The sequence below is a fragment of the Pogona vitticeps genome, chromosome 5, assembly GCF_051106095.1.
Source record: "Pogona vitticeps strain Pit_001003342236 chromosome 5, PviZW2.1, whole genome shotgun sequence".
NCBI lineage: Eukaryota > Metazoa > Chordata > Lepidosauria > Squamata > Agamidae > Pogona > Pogona vitticeps.
In genome coordinates, this window is record NC_135787.1 from 122868998 (window position 1) to 122893673 (window position 24676).

Here is a 24676-nt window from a genome sequence, read left to right on the forward strand (position 1 = left end):
TACTACCCCCTGTGAGTTTCCATGGCCAAATGAGGATTCAAATCCTATTCTTAAGAGCCTTAGTCCATCATCCTATCCACTACACCACACTGGATAGCCAATATCTACCTACAGCAAAAAGAAAAAAAAAGAAAAAAATGGGGATTGGTGGAGATTCCTGCTTTGGCAAAACATCTGAAGAACTTTGAAGGAGGATGAAACAGCATTTATTTTCTAGAGTGGGGGGTTTCATTTGTACTTTATGTGACTTGGCTACACACACACACCCTTTTGTTTCTGTGAGGTTCTGAGCAGGTGACAAAAGTATAACCAGTGGCTTCTTTTGCTTAACGAATGCACCAACAGTAGGATGAGTAGCTCAGTGGTGTAAGTATCTGGCTGTGGATCTGGAGGTTGGGAGTTCAATTCCCCACTGTGCCCCTTGACAGGGGCTGGACTCAGTGATCCACAGGGTCCCTTCCAGCTGTGCAGAGCTAAGATTATTAGATTATTATTATAGATTCTTGCCCTTTGAGCATCATAATGAGTTTGATTTTTTTCCTCTCTTGATAGAACCATAGGGAGCATTTCCTTTTTTTTTTAATTTCCTCCATTTGAGATTTTTGGGACACCAGATTGTGACCATCTGCCCTCTCCACCTCTCCTTTAGCTGTCCAAATTCAGCGACATGCTTTCTTTTGCTGGAAGACAGGGTTAATAGTGACTCAATGAACCACAAACCAACTAGAGATGAGGGCCTTATGCTTCATACAAAGCACAAAGCATCACTGCCCAGGTGTTGCTAATTCCTCTCCTCCTAGCCCCCAGGCACTCGGCATACTTACTGGGCTCCAAAGGCAGTCAGGGTCCTTCTGCATCAGCAGGGCACCAATCAATGTTGGAGTGGTTGGCTGCCCTGCTCCACCTCCCCAGGCAGCCAACCACTCCAGCAGGGAGGCAGGAGGGAAAGTCTCCCCGCGCAGCTGAGGAGTGGTTGGCTGTTTGGGGAAGCAAGGATAGGCTGGGGAAATGGGGATGGGCTTCAGTGTTGGAGACGATGGAGATTATTTTACAGTTAAAGGTGAGACATGCACACACATTTCTCAACTACCTCTTAGGTAATGGGCGTTCAAGAATCTTGAGTTTCAGCCATGAGAACCTCTTTGAGATTTGTCCTCTTCTGAAATTCTTTTATGAGGAAACTTCTTTCTATTTATTTGTTTTTTTGTTTCATTTCTAGGTCACCTTTCTTCAAGTGAAGGGACCCAAGGTGGCTGGCAACAGTTAAAACAAATCAGACTAAAAACATAATTACTTACAAAGTTTTAACAAACAAACAATAATAATTTTAAAGCATTTAAGAATAGTAAAAACACACTTGAAAAGAATATGTGCCGAGCTTCCTGGTGGGACTCAATCTTAGCTATTAAAGGCCTACTTAATGAGGAGATCTTTAACTATCACTGAAAGAATAAAAGTGAGATGGCCAACCTAACTTTCTGAGGGAGAGCATTCCAAAAACTTGGAGAAGCTACAAAGACTTACATAACTAATAATTCCAGTTTTTAGATTTTGTCATCTTCTTCTTTCCGGTTCTGGAATAAATCCCAGATAGCACTCATCTGAAACATCATGAAATGTGTAAGATAATGATTTCTTTTCATTAATAGCCACCATTCTCATATTCTGAAGAGAGAATGATGTGCTATCTAGTTTAAGAATATCAAAGGAATCAAGTGAAGCAAAATATTTTTTAATACAATTCACTACATATCAAAGCTTGCCGGGGGGGGGGGAGACCTGCTAATGTCAATCATTAGGTATTTTCTAAGGATCATTTCCTTTGACACTGTGATCAAAAGTAAGATAGAAACATCATTTCACGCAGGAGAAGGAGAGTAATTTAGAGAGCAGTGATCTCTAGCATCTTTTTGTTGAAATCAAATTTTAAAAAGACAAATGTTAACCAAGTGTGAGGAATATAAATGTATTTGTCAGGTGCATTTTAGAATATGAATCATCATTCTTCTCAGTTTTTCTGTCCACGCCTTCCAGTTTTTATAAGGGTGCTGTTGGGTGTTTTACAGTATTTAGCAGTGAAGTCACACCTGCCTCAAATGGGTTTGGGTGCATTTTATCCACATGAACTTAGAAGTCATAGATTTCAAAAGAAAAATTGGTTGAAATCTATTGTTAAGTTGCAACTAAAGTAGGCCCATTGACTCAATGGAGCTTACAAAGAAACTGACTCACAAATCCTCACTGATTCAATGGGCCTAGTCTAGTTGTGAGATAATACATATTGAGACTGTATGACTGTAATGTGTTGAGACTGAGCAGGTTCACACTTATATATATTACAAATTGTACGTATTAGGTCACCCATAATTCAAAGAAACCATCCAGCTTTTAGATTCTATTATTATTATTATTATTATTATTATTATTATTATTATTATTATTATTATTATTATTATTATTATTATTATTATTATTATTATTATTATTATTAAAGCATTTAACTACTTAAGGCTTGCATTTATAATTTTTATACATTCAGTGTTCCTTTTAATCATTACTGCATCTGACAATATGTCCCCTGCCACTCTCATTTTCCTGAGATAGAATTAATTCAGTAAGTCAATTCATTGCTAAATATATGGGATTTGAACAGAGAACTTTTGCAGCCAGACCAAATTCAGAAGGCCTATACATGCCTTATGATACTATATAACTAGGGCAGAACTGTACAAGCAAGCTATATGCCCAGATAATCACATATGCTGTGTCATGCCCCACATCCAGTTGCATGTGCGAAATAGTGTCATTCCCCTGCTCAGCTGTATATACTCAGGCTGCCTCTTCACATAATCACAAATATTTGGACCAAAAGAGCATGTCAGCTCTGGAGCATTGATAATCAGTGCCCTTCTATTCAATCACAGTGGCCTTTCTGTCTGCTCTTGGATTTACTGAATATGTTGGTAATACTAGGCTTCACAATCAGCTGGCCCAGAGGCAATTTTGGCCTTCTCCAGCTTATATCTGTTTCACTTATGTGACACCAGTATGATGCCACAAGGGCCCGTTCCCTGCTCTCAGGTTTGGGCCTTGAAACTCAGGGAATGCTCAAGCTGCTGTTGAGCCAAGCTTCAGCAGCACAGCTCGCCTTTGAATCACCCCCGGATAACATGAGACTTCCAGCTTATGAGAACAACATAGGAGGAGGGGGAAGTGTTAGGTTATTTAAGGGACACTCCCCCATCTCCCTGCCCTCTTCCTTTCCTGGCACTAGTGAAGCATAGAGCTCAGCTACTCGGCTCTGTTGCAAGCTGTGTCATCATCAAGGCCTGTGAGTAACAGTGATTGGGAGAGTGGGAAGGTAGCATCGGCTCCCTCCCGCGGTTTGATTGCCAATTTTGTTCTGTTTGGTTTTTAGTTTTAATATTTTGAATTCTTTTCATTTAGCTTGGTCATTATTGTTGTTGTTTAGTCATTAAGTTGTGTCTGACTCTTTGTGACCCCATGGACCAGAGCACACCAGGCCTTCTTGTCTTCCACTGCCTCCCGGAGTATGGTCAGATTCATGCTGGTAGCTTTGACAAGAATTTGACATGAATTTGGTCTTGATTATTATCAATTATTTGTTTCTTTGCAGATAATTTTATTACTAAGGAGAATTAGTAGTTGCAAGGAAGGGGAGGGGAGTCATGACCACACAGTTTGCGCATCTTGCGCTTCAGCACGATTGGAGTTTTGGAGAGGGGATGAATTTAAATTTTAAAAAGGGGGAAGGAGCAACAAAGGCTAGATAGGATTGAAGGGTCCAGCATAGGAAATTGAGCTTTCATCGTGCCTACCCAATAGCTGCATTTGACGAGGGTCGGGTAGTTTTGAGGCAGTTGAGGAACTGTGTAGTCTCTCGGATCCTTAGCCATTCAGGTGCATCTGGTGTGGTCGATCGGCGTTTCAGCCGTTGGCACTCTGATTTCTCTTCCCCCTCATCCTCCCCCCTTCTCTACAGTCAGTGTTCAGTGCATTTTAGTGGTGCAGTGTGTTAGTGCGTGAACACACAGAAAAGTTTTTTTGCAGAGTAACTTCAAGGTCCTTGTGGCAAAATGACTCACACAGAGACGTTCAGCTTCTTCCACCACCAGACATGTATTTACAGGATATTTACAAGTATACAGAGCAACAACATGACACCATGAATTCATCAGAAGAGCAGGAATACATCTTCTCTGCACAGTCCACATATATGCACTTATGCATCTGGCTGTGTCCAATCAGCACAGATGTTGCATCATCTTTGAGCCAGCCCTCCTGAGTCACAGTGACTCAGCATTTTGACACACCTGAACATCATGGCTGCTCATTTGGACATTTGTTCTGCTCAGGCCTGTAAATTTTATACTCTGACACAGTGTTCTAATAGCACCATCTGTTGGGCAGTTAGGAGAACATAGCACTTAGTGAGGCACTAAATTTAAATTCAACTTGTACTTTTACTGGTCTATCTGAATCAAGGATTTATAAATAAAAATAAATTTTTAAAAAGTAATGTAATTCAAATAGAATAGTATATTAAATATATGATTAAATATATACATTGAGAGATTAATTTACTTTAAGGTGACTAGTGATCCCCATGTTAGACTTTGAGTTTGATATTAAAATTAATTGTATTTACATAAATTGGTACCTGAGGTAGAGTTTAATTAAATTAATTAAGTGCATTGCTTTCTATAATAAGATTATTTTGATTTATTAAGTTTAATTACAGGAAATTACTGAAGGAATCAATTTCATTGCAAGCATATTATAGTTAATTAAAAACAATTTGTTAATTAAAACGGGCAATAATAATTAAGTTGATATATAAGTGTTTCTTAACACTGGGATAGGAATACATTGCTGTACAGCAAGTCACACTTAAGTCATAAGCTGATCATCTTTTATATAATCAACATAGTGTGGGATTATCATCTGACTTCGTGCTAAAGCTGGTGGCATACTAGAATTATAATGGCATCATGTAAGGGTCAGGGCAACACAAAAGGGAAACAACTGGTCAGGAAATGGCCAGTTCCCCAAGTGTCTCCACCTCAGTCTTCCTCGGATGAGGAATTCTGGCCTGTGTGGCAGCAGCTGCAAGAAAAGATTTCAGCCCTGGAGGCTGAACAGCTGGTGAAACAGGCTCCACAGCCTTGCGAGGCTCAGCCACGACATTCAGCTAGAGAGGCTAAGAGCCATCATAGGGCTAAACTCAAAGCCATGGCTAATGACCTGATGTCCAGATTTGCTATTCTTGAAGCGGAACAATAACCAGATGGGATGTTCAGGTGTGATGCAGACGGGGAGACTGCAACTCTTCAGTTGAGGGGCACTGACAGAGGTAGAAGGTCATCAACCCCAGTGGCTTCCGAGCCAGTGACTACAGTTCATGACAGGCAGGAGGTTGGTAATCAGGCCAGCCCTGAATGTCCTTATAGCAGGGATGAAGCATGCTTCGCAACACCTTCATCAGGTGAGTCAGCTGTTGCATCAGGCACTCCTTCACTGATCCCTGCTTGGCCTTGGGATGACAGCAGACAATTTAATCCCCCTTTTTATATGCCTTATGATACACAGAATTTCAGGTCCCTGCGCACTTCATGGCCTGGTTCAAGCACACAATTTGGCGGATGGGCTGCACCATATACCCAGGGTACATTTTCAGCCCCGTTGAACATTACAGCTGGGGAAGGGGTTTGGCTATGCCCATCCCTGGCACAGGTTACAATACCGTGCCTTTACGAGCTTTACCTTTCGGTGACTACATGATGTCTTTAGATGATCATCTCACCCTGGCGACTCAAGAAAAACAATGAGAGGATAATGTGTAGATTTCTTTGAGTTGCTAAATAGAAATGTGGAGAAAAAGGATCTAAACAAGGAAGATGATAAAGACAAGTAGAGATGTAGGAAGAAGAAGCCAGACAGGACATGGTCCAATTGGCTACTTGGATTTTTAATTTACTCAGGGGTTGTTGTAAAGGCCCAACTGTGGCAGGCTCAATCCATTTTTCAATGTTTAGATTTGATCTACAGGGTGTATGTAGATTTCACTGGACAGGTGTAGCTTAAATATGATGAATTATTTTGTATGTGTAGTATGATTCGTCCAAATCTTTGGTGAGATGAACCCCTGCCTGGTCTGTGGCTGCAGATCATGACACCAGCCAGACCTAATTTACAGGATAGGCTTGATAGTGGACACCTGAGGAGAAATAAGGCCCCAAATCAAAATACCCACGTTGAAGAAGGGCAGATGGTTCAACCCCACCTGCTCTGCTGGGATTGCAATGCCAAGGGCACTTGCACCAGGAAACCATGCCGTTTCAGGCATGAGTTTTCAGCATGTGGAGACCAGCCCCCCAATGTATCAGGTTTCAGGGCTGGGGCTCAACATCAGAATAAGGGCCCAGGAGGAGGTAAAAAACAAATAGTGGTGGGGTAACACTGGAAAAGGGCCCCAGCCCAATTAAGGATACAGTTTTGGAAGCAGGGCTGTGTGATTACCCCCACAGAGAGGAGGCTAACTACTTATTAGACGGTTTTCAGTATGACTTTAGGATCCCGGTGGTCAGTGATCGCAATGTGATCTTAAATCAGCTTTCTGGATTCTGCCAGTTCATCCACAGGATTTGGCTCTATTAGGATTTCAGTTTCAGGGATCCTTTTACATTGACAGGGCATTGCCTATAGGTTGCTCTGTTTCATGCTCTGCATTAGAGCATTTTAGCACATTTCTTGAGTGGAAGCTTAGGCACAGAGTGGGCTGTAAGTTTATGGCCCATTATTTGGATGACTACCTTTTTTGTGGTGAAAGGAATACACGGAGGTGTAGACTTATTCTGAACGTTTTTCAATCACTGGCAAAGGAGCTAGGTCTACCCTTGGCAGAGGAAAAAACAGAGGGACCAGCCACTTCCCTGACTTTTCTCAGCATTGAGCTAGATACTGTAAAGCAGATATCGAGGCTACCCAACAACAAATTAATTGACCTTAAATTTTGGATAGCATCACTATTGCAAAGAAAAAAAGTTTTTCTGCAAGAGCTTCAGAAGATTGTGGGCCATTTAAACTTTTCCTTGCAGAGTCATGGCTCCAGGAAGTGCCTTTTCGCATCGACTTTGCGAATCAATGAAGGGTCTGCATCACCCTTCACATAGGACTAGGTTTACGCATGGTATGATGGAGGATTTACAAGTTTGGAGTCAGTTCTTAGCAGATTTCAATGGAATATTTTTCTGGAGAGGTGAAATAGGGCTTAAGGCGGACTTTCAGGTCCATTCGGATGCTACAGGTTCCTTAGGATTTGCAATTTATTTCAGAGGTAGATGGTGCACAGGCACATGGCCTGAAGATTGGCATCAGTCTGGTATTACCAGGGATTTAACATTTATGGAATCCTTCCCAATAGTTGGAGTGCTGTGACTATGGGCAGAAGAGTGGTCAAACTCTGTTGTCCAGTTCTGGTGCGATAATCAGGCGGTGGTTTACATTATAAACAACCTTAAGTCACATTCAGAATGGGTTGTGACAGTAGTTAGGGCATTCACATTGTGGACCTTGCGGTTTAACATTCTAGTGCAGGCCCAACGTCCCTGGTATAGACAATAAATTAGCTGATGCATCATCATGCCAACAGATTGAGCGGTTGAGGGAGCTAGATCCAGGAGCCAATGAGTTCCTGGAGATTCTGCCCCCAGAGGTTTGGCAAATTGGCACGAAGATGCAGAAAAAGCAATAGGCTTGGCCCTGGCACTGAGGACATGGAAAGGGTACTCGGCTGTTAGTATAGAGTTTCAGGAATTTAGGAAGCTGGTCAGTTTGGAGCCAGTTTGGCCTGCACCAGTGGAACACCTTCAACAATTCATTGTGCATTTGAATAGGAAGGGATTGGCTCCTGGAACTATACAGGGTAGGTTGTCAGCGCTCACCTTTTATGCCAGGGTTAATGGACACCAGGATTATTCATCAGATTACCGCATTAAGAAAATGATAGAAAAGAACAAGCACTACAAACTGTGATGAAAGCTAAGATACAAGGAATTAGTGCTAACAGCAAATGTTGACTTTGTCAAGAAAAAGATGAAACTGTGTCACACCTCATCAACCTATGTCCAAAGATTGAACAAACAGATTACAAAATTAGACATGATAGAGTGGCAAAATTAGTGCACTGGCCATTATGGGGAAAAAATAAGTAACCAGCCAGCCTCCAAAAACCCATGGGGTCATCAGGTAGAGAAGGTGTCAGAAAATGAGGAGGTCAAGATATTGTGGAATTTCTGGATCCAAAGATACACACCTTGAATATAACACACCAGACATAAGTAGCTATAGAAAGAAGAAATGTCTGGATCATTGACATTGCAATTCTGGGGCATACTAGAGTTGAAAATAAAGAACTGGAAAAACTAAGAAAATACAGAGACCTGGGAATCGAAACATCTTGCTTGTGGATAAAACACACTTCAGTGGCCCCTGTAGTCATGGGGGCTTTGGGAACAATGTCAAGCAATTACAGATCTCAGAAATAACACCATCAGAGCTACAAAATTGCAATGTTAGGAACAGCACACATACTGCACCAATATTTAACAGATACTGCATTTAGGTTTTTGGTTAAAATTTGTATCTGTTATATAACACCAGTCAATGTTTTTATAGTTTTGATTGATTGTGCCTGGTGTTTTTGAATACTAATACTAATTCCCCAGACCTAAAACAGCTCATGGGGGACAAAACCATGGCAAAATTACCCCCACTTCTAACTGTATATGGAGAATGGAGTGTGTTTAACAATATCTCTGATAATGAACTTTTATATGCTGCCGTATTTTATGATATTAATTATATTAATTGTATGTATTGTGTTTTTTCACTTTGTCCTTCACTTTATTTATGATATTTTAATTTGCACTTTAACTCTGATGTTGTATTGTTTTGTTATTTTAATGGTTTTGTTACTGTTGTAAACTGCCCAGAGCGGTCCTGGCTGCCAAATGGGTGGTATATGAATCAATCAATCAATCAATCAATCAATCAATCAATCAATCAATCAATCAATCAATCAATCAATCGAATAAATAAATAAATAAATAAATAAATAAATAAATAAATAAATAAATAAATAAATAAATAAATAAATATTTTAGTTTTAAAAAATCATAAAAATTTTGGGGGAAGGAGGGAGGAGATTATCATTGGAGGTTTGGTCTATAATTGGGCAACTGGAGGTCTCCAGGTGGCCCAAATGCTTCACTTTCTCCACCTCTGCCGTAGAGTAACATCTGGTACTGACACTGTTCACTCACATGAGCTATGTAGTGAATTGAACTGGAGGTGAAGCATTCTTGATATGAGTTTCTCAGATTTCATGGTAACTCATATGCAGCTGATTCCAGGGACCTTCAGAGTCCCCTCTCTCCCCCCCCCCATCCTTCTCATAGCTAAATCACTGACTCTAATTTGTTTTTTTGTTATGCCTTTCAGGCAAAATGTTTTTAGTGTGAGTTGTTAGATCTTCTATTTAGGGCTCTCCTAGTACACTGTAGTAGTTTTGCCTCTGAGTTCAAGGAGAAGCGAGTGTTGTCTTTGGTTGGCCCACATGAAGCACTTACAGCAACTCTAAAGTGTGTGTTTAGTCTGCCATTTCATAACTCTGAAGTGGACATTAATAGGAGAGTTTTATCATCAGGGTGTACAACTCCCGGTACAACTTTACTACACAAAGGTTTCTATCTCTGTGACAGATTTGTTTGTAAGCCGCCCCAAGTAGACTCTGTCTAGAGGGGCGGGGTAGAAATCAAATAATAAGTAAGTAAGTAAGTAAGTAAGTAAGTAAGTAAGTAAGTAAGTAAGTAAGGAAGGAAGGAAGGAAGGAAGGAAGGAAGGAAGGAAGGAAGAAAGAAAGAAAGAAAGAAAGAAAGAAAGAAAGAAAGAAAGAAAGAAAGAAAGAAAGAAAGAAAGAAAGAAAGATTTACTTTGGGATATGTTTGAAGGGCAGATGGCCTATCACTCACCATTACAGAGACAGCCATGGGTATTGATGCAGATCAGTCCAGAAAGACAGCACTACAGCATGCTTGTGAAGGTATGGATCAAAGAGGAACATACGAGTCCTATCAATAGTTAATATAATTCTTATTACCTCACAGGGAGTAAGGTTTTGTTGTTCTCCTGAAGCAGAATTAGATATGATCTCTGTCCCTGAATAATATGTTTGATTAACAGTTAGTTCTGTTATAAAATTAATGTGGCCTCTGGACCTCTGGTGGTTTCTCCCTGATATAATTAGAATGGTACCACTGAAGATCAATGCAAGTTAGGTATTTGCCACTGAATGCAAACTAGCTATTTGATGTGATATACTGCAAAATTCACCCTAGCTGGGATTTAGTGCAGATTTTCTCCACATTTCTGCTGTGTGCCAAGTTGCTTCAATTCTATGGCAACCTCAGTAGGATTTTTGAGGTATGTGAAATATTCAAGAAGTGGCTTTACCATTGATACTTCCCAGTAAGTTTCTACGGCCAAACATGGACTTGAACCCTCATCGTCTGAGTCCTATTCTGACACTCTAACCACTGCACTGCACTGCACTGGGATATTTACTGGAAGTGTGTGTTATGTCAGGAGATCACTAGACTTTGAGTGGGTGCAACCATAATTCATGATAACGTGAAGTGGCATTTATTCATAATTTTTATTTTCGTTTCTGTCATTGCTTTCTTTGGTTCTTTCCACCCTTCCAAACGAACTTCTTCCCCTCCCCATTATTTGTATGCACTTTGGGTTTTTCAGTTACTTCCATATTACCTATTTGGGGGGCATAGTTTTAAAGGTATATTTTAACAGCACAATTTGTTTTGACAGAATGATTTGTAGAGCTGCAGCAAGCTGTTCACCAGAGATTTGAGATCTAGGGCACAAACTCTCTAATCTTGCAAGCCTTAATTCACAAACTCGCTGCTGTTCGTCCATTAAGGTTGTGATGAAATGCAAATCCGAGACTGTGCTGCTGAGCTTCTAAGCAGACAAAAAAGAAAATGTCAGGCTACTTCAAATATGGGAGTTAAGTGGAGCTACTCACATTCTGGCTCACCGTGAGATTTCAAATGGATGGCTATGGAGGCAAGGCAGCCAGATTTACAGACCCATTGCAGTAAAACAGGGCCTGTAAAACTAGCTATTGAAGATAATCAGGATAACTAACAGTAAAGAAGACTGCCTCAGAATCAGCAGCTAGATGTTCCAGAGCTAATTTTGGTCTCTGGAGAAATACCAGCTGGCTGTTATTTCCCAACCCAGAGGCAACAAAAGAAGCAGCAGCTACAGTTATGAGACTTTGTGACAATCTGCTTTGGGTTACTGAGAAACATGACTGATTCGATGTTCACAAAACATCCAGATAACAACTGAGATGGTCAATTCTCTTTCAGGCTCCAAACTGTAAGGGGAAGCCCACGTGATCAATATGAAAATTATCCTATTATCCTAATATAAATATAATAAACAAAACGCACGGGAAAATTGCTGTCCTTCGACAAGCAGAGTAAGACCTTTCTCTTCAGGCAAGCTTTCCCTTAATGATTGGCAGCCTCAGTGGGGGTTTTAAATGGCTGTTTGTGCCTTACTGCTTTGAATGTGTTTTTTTTGTGTTGCTTTTGTTTATCATCTTTTAGTGTAGTATGTGCTTGATCCTTTTAAATATTTAAATATGGTCTTTTAATGATGCATGCTGCCCGGGGTCCTTTTAAGGGGAAAGGCGGGGTAAAAATGTTTAAAATAAAATAAATAAATAAAATAAAATTGGCAGAAAGGTTAAACAGGAACCTTTCCCCTAATATACAAGCTCTGTACTGATATTATTGGTGGATTGAACAAAATCTGGATGCAAACAAAAGCAGCATTGTACCTATTTGCAAAATTTGTCTTCCAAAATTTATGCTCACTTACATAACTTACTCATGACACCACCACCAGCTGATGGTCACTAATTAAAGAATCCCTCCTTCATGCACCTCTCACACAAAGAGATGAAGTTGAAGCAATGAGGCATTAAAAAAAAGACTCTTCATTTAGCAGTAATCAGCCACTGCTGGTGAAACAATTTCCTCTATATGCCACTGAAAGAGGATTTTTTCTCATGGGATGAGCTCCCAATACACATTCAGCACAACTGGAAAAGATGATCTGTGGTGGTGGAGGAGGAAGCACATTCATTTATTCTGTCTATCAATAAAGAATTTAGAAAAATGTTGGGCTCTCTTATGTACAAAAAGTCCATTCGGATACTGTTTCTAAATACTGTACAAAAATTGTGCCAAATGCTACTGGAGGCCCAGTGGCTCTGATCTTGCCGCACGAGGGCAGTCTGTGTAGGCTACTGGCTATTAGTATTTAGTGGAACAAAGGTGCTCTGGCAGATTTCTCTCCCTTTCTCTTTCTCAGTCTCTTTCTCTCTTTGTATCCTATTTAGTTTTTTTAAAGGATATTTTTATTCAGTCTTCCTTTCTCATCAAGAGCCCAAAGGCAGTTTAGAACAGTAAGATATCAAAACATAAACAATCAAGAAACAACAACAGTGTGTGTGAAAGACTAAGGCAAAAGGTGCTTAAAAATTCAGTAAGGTTAATCATCCAGGGATGTGGCCTTGTTGATCTGTCACAGCAAAAGTAGCAACAACTCTAGCAGCACCTAATGGACTAAGCAGTTTTAACTGGCATAAGCTGTTATAGACTATAACTATAGAGGGTTACCACTGCATGACAGTGCTACTCTGTTACTTGCAGCAGAGCAAATCAACATTCCCCAAGGCAAACCTAGCAGTACAAAAGCATGTAAAAATGCAAGTAGATAAATAGGTATCACTACGGCATTCCGTGTCTAGTCATGCTGGCCACGTGACCACAGAAACTGTCTATGGACAAACATTGGCTTTATGGCTTGGAAATGGGGATGAACACTGCCCCCTAGAGTCGGACACGACTGGACATTTGTCAAGGGGAACTTTTACCTTTACCTATTCTCTCATTTGGGGACGTGGTGGCGCTGCGGGCTAAACCCCAGAAGCATTTGTGTGCTGTAGGGTCAAAAGACCAGCAGTCGTAAGAGCGAATCCACGTGACAGAGTGAGCTCCCGTCACTTTGTCCCAGCTCCTCGCCAACCTAGCAGTTCGAAAGCATGTAAATGCAATTAGCTAAATAGATACCATCTCGGTGGGAAGGTAAACAGCATTCCATGTATAGCCACACTGGCCACATGACAACGGAAAACTGTCTTTGGACAAACGCTGGCTCTACAGCTTGGAAACGGGGATGAGCACCGCCCCCTAGAGTTGAACACAATTGACTAAAATGTCAAGGGGAACCTTTACCTTTTAATTCCCTCATTTAGAAATAGCTGACCTCCAAAGATCTCAGATTTAAAACAGATCCACAAATTGAAAATACCAATCCAGCTTATCTTGAAAAAGAATGGTTGGCCCCACCTGCTTTTCTTTATTTGGAAGGAATCTGGGTTGCAAGAAAGGGAATATTGATCCTCAAAAAAGGCCTTTCAAAAGGGAAAAGCAACCAGTTTGTTATAAGACTAGGCATACATGGTAACTTGTATACATTTGTAGGTAAATGAGAGAGATATTTTGATAGACATTCAGTGACTGAAAAGACAGGTTTTCTTTAAGAAATAAAAACACACACACACAAACAGGTTTGCCTTAAGGAAAGTAATTGTGTCAGTCCTCCAGAAATAGGGACATTTTGCTATGTATTTTGTAAAATGTATTCAAAGTGCTTCCCTTTATATTAATTAGAAAAACAGATGGTAGCTGTGTTTTGTTCTAGCACTTTCAGTAAACAATCTCATGATTTCTGAGACCAAACAGTTTTCTCACATAGGTTTTCAAGAGGAAATCAGCTGATTTTGTCTATCAAGACACAATTAGCTGACTCTTAGCTAACCTCTTAACTCCTTCCTGGCGAAACAGGCTTATCAGAATCATGCTTACAAGGGGATTCTGTGTCTTGTTGTAAAAATGAAGATACAAACGGAATATTAAAAAGAATATATACAGATACTGAAAATATTTAAAAATATATTTTAAAAAGAATACAGAACAAATATTCAGAAGTACACTTATTTAAGTTTTGAAATTACTGTATTTGCTTTGTGGCTGAGGATGGTCTTGATCAATCTTAGCAAAGCTTTTGTGCCTATATGTTGTCATAGTCTCCATTCCACTCATCTTGTCACCATACAATTGCTTGCTAATTACAAGAAAAAAAGAAAAATGTCTCCAAAGTTGTTATGTGCTATTAAGTCACTTCTAATGTGCTAATTATATAAGTTAATGACCTTTCAAATGTCCTATTATTGACAGCTCTGCTCAAGACTTGCAGATTAACAACTATGGCTTCTTTTCTTGAGATAATCTGTCTCATATTAAGTCTTCCTTTCTTCCTACCCCCACCATTTTCCCAACAATATTGTCTTTTCTGATGAATTTTGTATTCTGATTATATGGCAAAGGTGGGATATCCTCAATTATACATGCTTGTTCTAATGAGAGTACAGACTTGACTTTACTGAGCATCCACTTATCTGCCTTTTGGGTAGCCTGTGGTGTCAATATGGCTCACCTCCAACATCACATTTCAAATGAGTTGATTTCCCACCCACCCCATCTTTGTTCACTATCTGTCTTTTACATTGTATAGATGGTTTCAACTTTGGTTTCAACTGATAATAGTGGTTAACTCCAACCCCCCCTTTTTTTTCTCCAAAGGACAACTGGACATCTTTTGGAACATATAGGCAACATGTTTGAAGAGCAAGAGTTTGGACACTGGAAAATAGCTTTCTAGTCTACATTCTGTGGAGTAAACGTGGCAACATCAGTTTTCCAGAAAGGTTCTAGGGTGTGTGTTTCTCTGTTATATGTGTTGTATTCACTCAAACTTTTGCTTCATCCTTTCATCAAGTCCTAGACAGTCCTTCAAAACATTTTGGCACTGAGAGAGTGCAGCGACATCTCAGATGTTCTTGTTTCTTCCCTCCCCCAGCAATCATATCACAGATGGGTTATTCTGCTTCAGTATGCATGATTCAAAATGCCAGAAAATGGCCCAGCCGGGCTCCTTTCACAATTGGTGCAACAACAATGATGGAGCCAAGCACTGCACAGTGAACAGTGAGTGGATCATGAGTATCCCCAGGGAAATAAATACAAATAGTCTATATCTAATATAAATATTGTTGACAGAAAGATAATGGTGTCAGTGTGAATTAGAATTGTATCCCCACTTTTCTGTGAGGATGTCAAAGTGGCTGATATGTTTAGTGTTTTTTTTAAAGTGCTGCTCATTTAAGTGGTGAAAAATCTCTGTATGTCATAGCACATGCTTTACCTCATCATTGTGTCTTGTACTGTATTCCTACATGCCTTGTTTTGTGATTGGTTACTTCAATGTATGCACAAGCTTGGTTTGTAAGTCTGATTGTCTAGGCTCAGGTGTATGTGTAGGGGGAGTATTTTTTGCCATCAAATCAACATTCTTAATAAGGCTTTCAAGAAAAGTGAGATATTTAAGGAGTAGTTTTACCAGTTCCTTTCCCCATGTCACTTTTCATGCCTGAACAGGGATTTGAACCCTGTTCTCCAGAGTCCTAGTCTGTCACTCTATCCACTGGAGTCTATACTGGGAGTCCAGGCTTGTAGTTCTGATAAAATCTCATTGTTGAGCAGAAAAAAAGGTTTCATCCCAGGAAGCATGTTGTTTTCTCAAATATTTAGTTTGACCCTAAGTTCACTAAAGGAGGAACAGCTCCAGTGAATATAGAGAAATTCACTGCTAAATAGCTGTTCTCAGAGATCATGGGAAAAGGAGTCTTTGGCAGTAATAGAGAACTGCAGAGGGAAAGGGGGGCATTGGCCTTGAGATTATTACAGAGGTAAAATGAATGATTCCCAAGATTTTACAAGTTATTTAAGTTTTATAACAGGGAAAGGTTTGCCAATAATTGGCTTAGTATCTGTCTGTCTGTCTGTCTGTCTGTCTGTCTGTCTGTCTGTCTGTCTGTCTGTCTGTCTGTCTACCTACCTACCTACCTACCTACCTACCTACCTACCTACCTACCTACCTACCTACCTACCTACCTACCTACCTACCTACCTACCTACCTACCTACCTAATGGGCTGGAGAGCTTAATGAGTTAGACATCTGGTTGCAGAGCCAGAGGTTGGCAGTTCAGTTCCCTACTAAGCATCCTGGAAGAACCAGCCTGTGTGCCTTTGGGCAATCTGCACAGTCTGAGGATGCCCCCAGACGAAGGGAATGGTAGACCATGGTTCAGTATTCTCTACTTGGAAAAACCTTGAAAAGGGTTGCCACAAGTCAGAATTCAGTTGAGAGCACACAGTTATATCTATATCTATATCCAAACCATGTATTAGCTAAGATCTAAAGATTTAAAATGTCACTTCTAGATACATATCCTGACAATATATATCATATAATCTCTCTTTCTTTGCATCAAAGCAACCAATTTTGCTAACAGGAACCCAAGAAATGCTGAAAAATAAAAATAGCCAGAGATCTATGACTTTGCCAAAGTTTAGCACATCAATATCTATCTTGATGTTTCCCCATAAGGCTTCTACTGACAGCAACAAGCATCTGTTTAGTAGCAACATCTGCTCCATCTGCTGAACAGTCAGCAAGTGACCCTCCTCTTTGCAACGAGCCTTTTATATATTCTGGAAATGTTCCAAATGTCTTTGCTTTTGGACACTTTCTGTTCCCACAGGGTAATTAGTCACTGCATCCAAATTCTAGTTTATGACCCTAAGGACCCTCTAATGTACTCCTTCCTGGGTGTTTTTTTTTTTTTTTGAGACTTTTGCTTCTCAAACCCTTAAGAGCTAAGCAACATGATATACCTTCAATTTTCTGAAGGGGTCCAAGATATATATCACAAAATGCTTTCTTCTTTCCCTATCAGTTTCTTGAAAATGTGGTTTGTTTCTCTGGAAGATATTTCTAAGATGTTTCTTAGATGGAAATGTCTGATTCTGTCTGGCCTTCAATTTTAGCTTTTATTGGAGGGAGCAAAATGTGGAGGGTAAAATATCATTAATGGATTTCGCCACTGCCCCCCAACAGACAACACAGTGGCCAGGGAAATGTCTGGTCATAGGTCTGTCTTCTGGGAAGTTGGATTCTGAGTCACATCTGCTTTCATTACAACCAAAGTGGCTCATGATCTTCATAGGAGGATACCTCATCCTGGGGTGGCAGGATATGACACTCCTTTACTTGGGCCATGGGCCATATTTCTTTCCCTAATTCTTGCTTACTGTGTTAGACACTGAAGGGAAGGAGGTGGAACACTAAGAAATATTTAAATAAAACTACATGCAGGCTTAAAAAATATGTTAATGAAAAATCAGGCATGACACAAGTGTTCGACAACTAAGGAAATTCATGAAAACATGCCATTTTTGTGATCAGATGTGTCCAATACCAGTAGGATGGGGGGAACAACCAAGAGTCTTTTGGTAAGCTGTGCAGTCCCAGAGTTCCTCCAGAAGAAGAGAATGACAAACCACTTTTGAATACACCCTTCTTAGAAAACTCTGAAAAGAATTCCTATGTCAGAATTGACTTGAGGGCACACAGTTACTATATTTCAACAGATTTACTTACAGTTCATTGAAAATGCAGGCAAGACTGTAGGATCCCAGCAGGAGATAAGATCCCATTGGTATAGAGCCACAATTATGTGCTTCATATTCTAGCTAAAACTGCATGCCTTATCTGAACTTGCAGTCATAGAGATTTGTATGTGTAGGTCCTATTTGAGCATCACCTTTCTATGTGAACAAACAACACCCTTGTAGGCAGGTCAGAGAGGTACATTTTTATTCCTTCTCCCCCTCATGCATAGAATAATGGTTGGGGTACATATAATTCAACATCTTTTGTATATCACGACAGTTATGTGACATGAAGTTTTGTGACCATGTAAAATTGACTATTGTGAGGTAGTTAGTAGTCATTTAGTCACATTGATTATATGTGTAGAAGATACCTTAAATGATGCCAAAGACCTCATCTTACATGGCTGATTTCAGGCCAGTCTAATATCCTAAAAACCGGAATACTTTGAAATATCCCACAGAAAGTGCTATGTTATATTTCTGTGTATAACACATGGCACATGCTCAGTAGATTCCACCAGATTCCATGAGGTTCAGAAAACTATTCTTACAGTATTTTCCCATTTCCTTTTTTCCTCCGAATGATGCACATATATTTTAAACTGAGCCCCTGTGTTCTTAACAATTGCTACTGAGTGTGCTTCATGCATTTTCCAATCCTAGTACTTAGATTCCTTTAAAGAAGATAGTACGATATATACTGATGACACACATTGAACATATGTTTGCAAAGATACTCTAATGTCATTACCTTGTCCAAATGTGACTTTTCATTTCTAGAAACAGGCGGTTCACAGTGAATGAAAACCACTGTGAGATAATAAGCTACTTATGGTGTGTACAGTTCCTTCCCTGTCAGCTTACAAGTTTCAGCACTATCTCACACACTGAAAATGAAACCAATGACTCTCTTTGACTACTGTTGCCACTGATGCTCATGCAGCCTTGCACAGAGATCATAATAAACACTTGTGTGTCAGTCTGAGATGAAAGATGGAGGCATGAGAAAGGAATCCCATGATATTATACAGCAGCTTCTTCATCCTGACTTCCCCTCTATGTGAAGATGACTGATTTAAAGCCCGGGAACAACAGCTTCATTAAAGCCTATGGAGTTGGAAATCAAAGATAACTGAAGTGACAGGAAAGTGGTATGCAATTGCTTAAGTATGTAATCCCTTAATTATTTTGTTCAGGAAACAATAGTCATTTCCCTCACTGATCAGGAAAAAACATCAAAGCTTAGATTACATAATTAAACTCCTTTTTTTCCTATGTACTGGCATTTGGGAGAGTACATGGTATACTGTAGTAAATGACACAAAGAATTCACATGTACAGTGGCATTGAATTTCCACTAAATAAGGATAAATTAAAAATGTCAACTGTATTTCATATTTGCAGTAATCCTAGGAAGTAAGAAGCCTGATAGTCAGTCACTCACCCAGGAACAGTGACTGAATTCCATGGCTGAGAGAGGTTTTCAGCTCATGTTTCCCTGATCCTAATACAGAGGTGGGCAACATTAAATGTTCCAGGGGCCAGTTTTCCACCCCCAAGACCACACTAGGGCTGAAAATGCAGATACACCAAACCAAAATGGCATCTCCATTTTCTAGAATTCCATTTCTGGTGGATTTTCTTTGTTTGTTTGAGATGGATATTGCCTCGTGGCAGTGGGATTTTAAGACCTGTTTTCCCATACAGGGGTCCATAAGGAAGCACAGAAGGGACCCCTTAAAATGGCCTAGACCGAGGTTATAGGTGCACAATGCTCCACATCCATGCTGTTATTTGCCCACCTAGTCCTTGCACATCAGGTTTTTAAAAAGTTTTTGATTTTCCTGTACAAAGTTCCTGACAAACCACCCCCACCACTTCCACCCAAACACAAACCTTCAGGCTGACAGGTTGTCAGTGTCTGTTGCATTACAGTTAACAAGGTCTGCAGATTTTCTACATGGATAAAGATGAAGAAGAGAAGGTTCTAGCCACAAGGAAGACATTGTGTCACTATTTGGGAAGTTTGATTTAAGTATGAAAAAGAAGTGCTTCCTAACACTGATATAAATTGAGTTACGTGACACTGCCTGCTGTTTAAGTTCTTAATAAAGAGATGTGTATAGCCTCACTTTTCCCTTGTTTCTCCAACTGCACATCTACAAGTTTGGAACTGGACATTCTGTGTTGAATTGCACAATTAAAAATAAGACACACCACTCAGCATGGCTAAGAAGCTAAAACCAATCATAAAATAAAAAAGGAACCAAAAGAAATAATACAAATAAGACATTGCATGAACCTCAAGAATCAAACAACTACTTGAACAAGAAGATGCTGTTTGGAGAAATGTAATCAGAGAGGTGGTCAAAAAAGTCTACAGAACCCTGGCATTTACACACAGGCATGGAGAAAGTGCTTTCTCTCAGCCGAATAAATCATGCTTCTTTTCCAGTTAAGAGATTTCAGATTATGGGCAGGCTAGTAGGGACAGAAGCAATACCTAAATAATTGTAGAGCTCAGAATTTAAGCCATGTCTAAAAATAAATTGTCAGTCCATGCAAGCTCTGCAGGATAGATGTAATGTGAAAGTATCCATAAGGGAGCATCCACCAGCATTTCTTTAGTTGCATTCTGGACCACCTACAGCACCAAAGACTTTTCAAATGTAGTCTCATGAGGAACTGATTCTAGTAGTCTAATCAGGATAGGACTGAGGCTTCTGTCATCCTGGCCTGGTCTGACCTTGCAGTAATAGACACAGAAAAGGATATTGCTCAGACTGTAAGCCGCCCAGAGTAGATTCATTTGAATCTAGATGGGCGGGGTAAAAGCCAAAGAAAGAAAGAAAGAAAGAAAGAAAGAAAGAAAGAAAGAAAGAAAGAAAGAAAGAAAGAAAGAAAGAAAGAAAGAAAGAAAGAAAGAAAGAAAGAAAGAAAGAAAGAAAGACAGACAGACAGACAGACAGACAGACAGACAGACAGACCCCTGGCTACAAGTGTCCCTTCAGTGTTCAGCAAGAACACTAGTACAGAGAAAATAGGGGAAACAGGAGAATATATGCCAGGAGTGACAATTACACCATCTTAAGGAAGGTGTAGAGGGACATGGTGACACTGTGGGCTAAACAGCAGAAGTCTGTGCTGCAGGGTCAGAAGATCAGCAGTAATAAGATCGAATCCACGTGACGGAGTGAGCTCATGTCGCTTTGTCCCAGCTCCTCGCCAGCCTAGCAATTTGAAAGCATGTATATGCGAGTAGATAAATAGGTACCATCTTGGTGGGAAGGTAAAACGGCGTTCCCTAGTCAGGCTGGCCACATGACAACAGAAACTGTCTTCGGACAAGCACTGTCTCTACGGCTTGAAAAACGGGACGAGCACCGTCCCCTAGAGTCGGACACGACTGCACTAAAAATGTCAAAAGGAACCTTTACCTTTACCTTTAAGGAACGTGTGTATTAAGATTATATTTGGATAAGTTAGCTGCTTTTTATAAGACTGGTGGGATTGCTCTGTAAAGCCAAAATAAATATTTTGCAGACATTCCCCCTTCCCAAATTGTAAAGATAGCAAGTTCTGGCGATCAATTAGTATGCTAGGCCACTATTAACTATAATACTAGGCCATTTATGCTATCAGTCCTGCTGTCTTGCTTGATATTATTTTATTTTATTTTAACTATTATTCTATAAATTGTTGGTTGTTCTATCTTTATTTTGATTTTATATTACCATGTCCATTGTTTGGAACTGTGCATGTTTTATTTTTTTAATATGTAAACCTCCCAGAGTGGCCTAGTAGCCAGATGGGCAGTATAGAAGCTGAATGAATGAATGAATGAATGAATGAATGAATGAATGAATGAATGAATGAATGAATGGATGGATGAATGAATGAATGAATGAATGAATGAATGCTACTATACTTTAGTGATTTGTGGTTAGTATGGGAGGTAAGGAAAACTGTAGTTGTGACAGTTACACAAAATGAGAGCTTTAAGAATTCCCTTATTGTATTATGGATTATGTGCCGAGTACAACTCGAGGACTAATGTTGGCTTAGTGGGTGTTGTTTGTATAGACTCCAGGGCTAGTGATTCAAACCTCCTGATTGTCATAAGGTTTGAGGGATAGAATTTCGAAAACGTTAAGGGCTTTGATATTACAGAATTTTTCAATCAGTGCAGCTGGCTGAGGAAAAAAATCCAACGAAGTGGATAGAGGAGCTATAGGATGACCCTATTCCAGGTGAGAATTATAAAAAACAAAAGATCAATCGAGTGGTTCTTCAGAGCTGCCATAAAATGTGTGACTTTTCACATTTTACCATTCTTTAATGCTCAGAGGGTGGAATCATTTTAAATCCAATGATCGTGACTGGTGGTGTCAAAAGGTCTTTTCAAAAGTAGGTCTCATTGAATTTAGTAGAACTCATTCCCAGATAAGCGCAAGAAGAGATGTATTCTTTTTCCCTACCCATATTATTAGGGTTCATCTCAACCCCTTTAAGCATTGTGCTTCAGACACTACAGACCAACGTTCCACTGAGGTTTTAAGCAAGTGTTTCCTGCTCCCCTTGCCCACCCAGCCCAGAGTGATGGGGCATGACACAAGAGGTGGGTTAAAATATGAGCCACACTTCATTAAACACATTAACACAACATCCGCTTTCACAAGGGGGGTGTGTGCTAAAGGAGGGCAAAGTCATGGCCTTCAAACCTGGGAGGTGAGACAGCTCACACTCCTCTTGGGTGCCCACTTGAACTCACCTTCCAACTCATGATCACTACTTGCCAGTGTAATGAATAAACATCATCCTCACCTCACCCTTAGCAATTAACGTAAGGTTAAGAATGGGATGGGTGAAAACATACCTGCCCCTAATTGCCAGTTAGAGGAGCAGGCCAAAAATTTCCATCCAGCCCTGAAGTGACCAGCAAAACTCACTTTTAACAAAGGTGGGTGGGCGGTCTGATGGCTGCAAAGCACAAGGTACAGCACACTCCCGTTTGCAATCATCCTTCACCTATTCATGCAAAGGAGAGTCTACTGGGGGGAAGGGAGTGAAATGCTTAAGCAATTGCCTTTATATGAGTAAGTGAACAGGATTCTAGGCTTCATAGTATTTGAGTGCTATGACTGTTAGTGTGTTAATTTAATCCGATAAAGATCAGGGTGTTTGTCCTCCGGAACAATGTACTTGGAGCTGGGGGATATTTTGAATAAACTGAGCTGTGCAGAACGGGTGAGTAGATTGGAAAACTCCTGCTGTTTTAAAGGACTGCGCTGATTTGAAAAACAGCAGAAAACACAGCTGTTCCTTTCCCTGAAACATGCACTCTTTCTTTAAATCAAAGAACGTCACAACGTTTAAAAGATGATTTTAAAAATCTGGGTGGAATGAAACAGCAATCTACTTGACGATGTGGCCAGAGATCTAACTCCTAGTTTCACAGTTCTGAATTAGAAAAAGCCATGGGCCAAGGGCACTTACCTTCCAGAAGAGGGAAAGAAAAGAATTGTCTTCTTGAAAATATTTATTTTTATGACCACTTAAGGCTCATAGTTCTTCCAGTCCTTTTTTGTGTGTTGTTTGGTGAAGAAAATTTCCATTAAACTCATGCATGTAGTTAACTTTTCTGGTAGGCGGAAGAGTTGTTGTTTTGTATTTGCATCTGCCAGCTAGAGGTTGAACTCCTGTCCTGGAGCTACCTTTGCTCCTGTCCTGGAGCAAAGCCAGAGAAGCAGTACAAAAAATTGTAGCAGGGTGAATGTTTGCAGGCATGTCGTACAACCATTGTATGATCAATTGCACAATCAAATTGCACTGTGGTGCCTGTTTGGGCACAATGCCCAATGCTCTTCTGCAGGCATGCCCTTACATTACTTCAGTTGGAACAGCCAATATGTTCATTGGTCATGCTGGCCAGGGGAAATCTGAGGGATGTAGTCCAAAAAGGAAGGAAGGAAGGAAGGAATAGAATAGAATAGAATAGAATAGAATAGAATAGAATAGAATAGAATAGAATAGAATAGAATAGAATAGAATAGAATAGAATAGGAGAGCTTGTTTCCCAAGCTATGTGCTACAAGGACAGACAGAAAGGAGACTTGGCTCTCCTTGTGTCGATACTGAATTTCTCCAATTAGTAGGGATATTTTTTAGGCAGAAAAATATGGAAAAAGATTAAAGAAAAGGATTAGCTCTAGCCAATGAGGAATACTGGGGAAGACGGGAGTTCTAGAGGGTTTTCATTCCTACCATCTCACTGCTCTACTTTTCATGATACATTAAAAAGGCTTTCAGATATTCATGTAGGGCACAATAAATGCACTTGAGGAAAACCAGCACTGCAATGACAAACTCTGCCTTGACCTATGCATGTTCAATGGAAAGCATGTGTGTAGAGACAGCCCACATGTACAACCCTCTCTGTGCGCTTGACAAGGTGAAAGCCCTTCGTGCCTGCAACTGTAGGTATGGAACCCTCTATAGACATTCTAATGAATGTGCATAAATTGAGGGTGGAGTCAGTTTTTTCAGTCAGCCCTCTGTCCAATGTGTTCTGAATAATATGGTTATTCTTTGTATTCATCCCAAGCCCCACTGCCTTCTCTGTGGAAAGGACTGTAACCCTATAAATTTGATGCCAATAAGAAGGTTTTGCTGCTTCAAGAGAAGAACAGAGATGGGACAGGAGAGGAAATGAACTGTTTTGTGTTGAATAAATCACTCAAAGTCCACATATTCAGATATTCTGGGTTTCAGATCTTTAAAACCAAATCACCATGGCCAATGAAAATCAATTATTGGAGCTGTAATCCAAAATATCTGGATAGTGAAATGTCCCTTATCCCTGTCCTACAAAGATTATTTTTCCACTGCCACCAGTGGCTGCCAACAAAGTGGAACATGAGGG

The 24676-nt window shown here is 40.1% G+C and overlaps 1 long non-coding RNA gene across 1 annotated transcript; it reads right to left on the bottom strand.

Annotated features, from left to right (window-relative positions):
• Nucleotides 1-8471: 8471 nt before the first annotated feature.
• On the bottom strand, nt 8472-23463 carry LOC144589542 (uncharacterized). The gene is made up of 2 exons (XR_013545710.1): nt 23251-23463; nt 8472-18861 (listed from the first exon to the last, which is right to left on the bottom strand). It is a non-coding gene; the product is annotated as an uncharacterized LOC144589542 (long non-coding RNA).
• Nucleotides 23464-24676: the final 1213 nt, after the last annotated feature.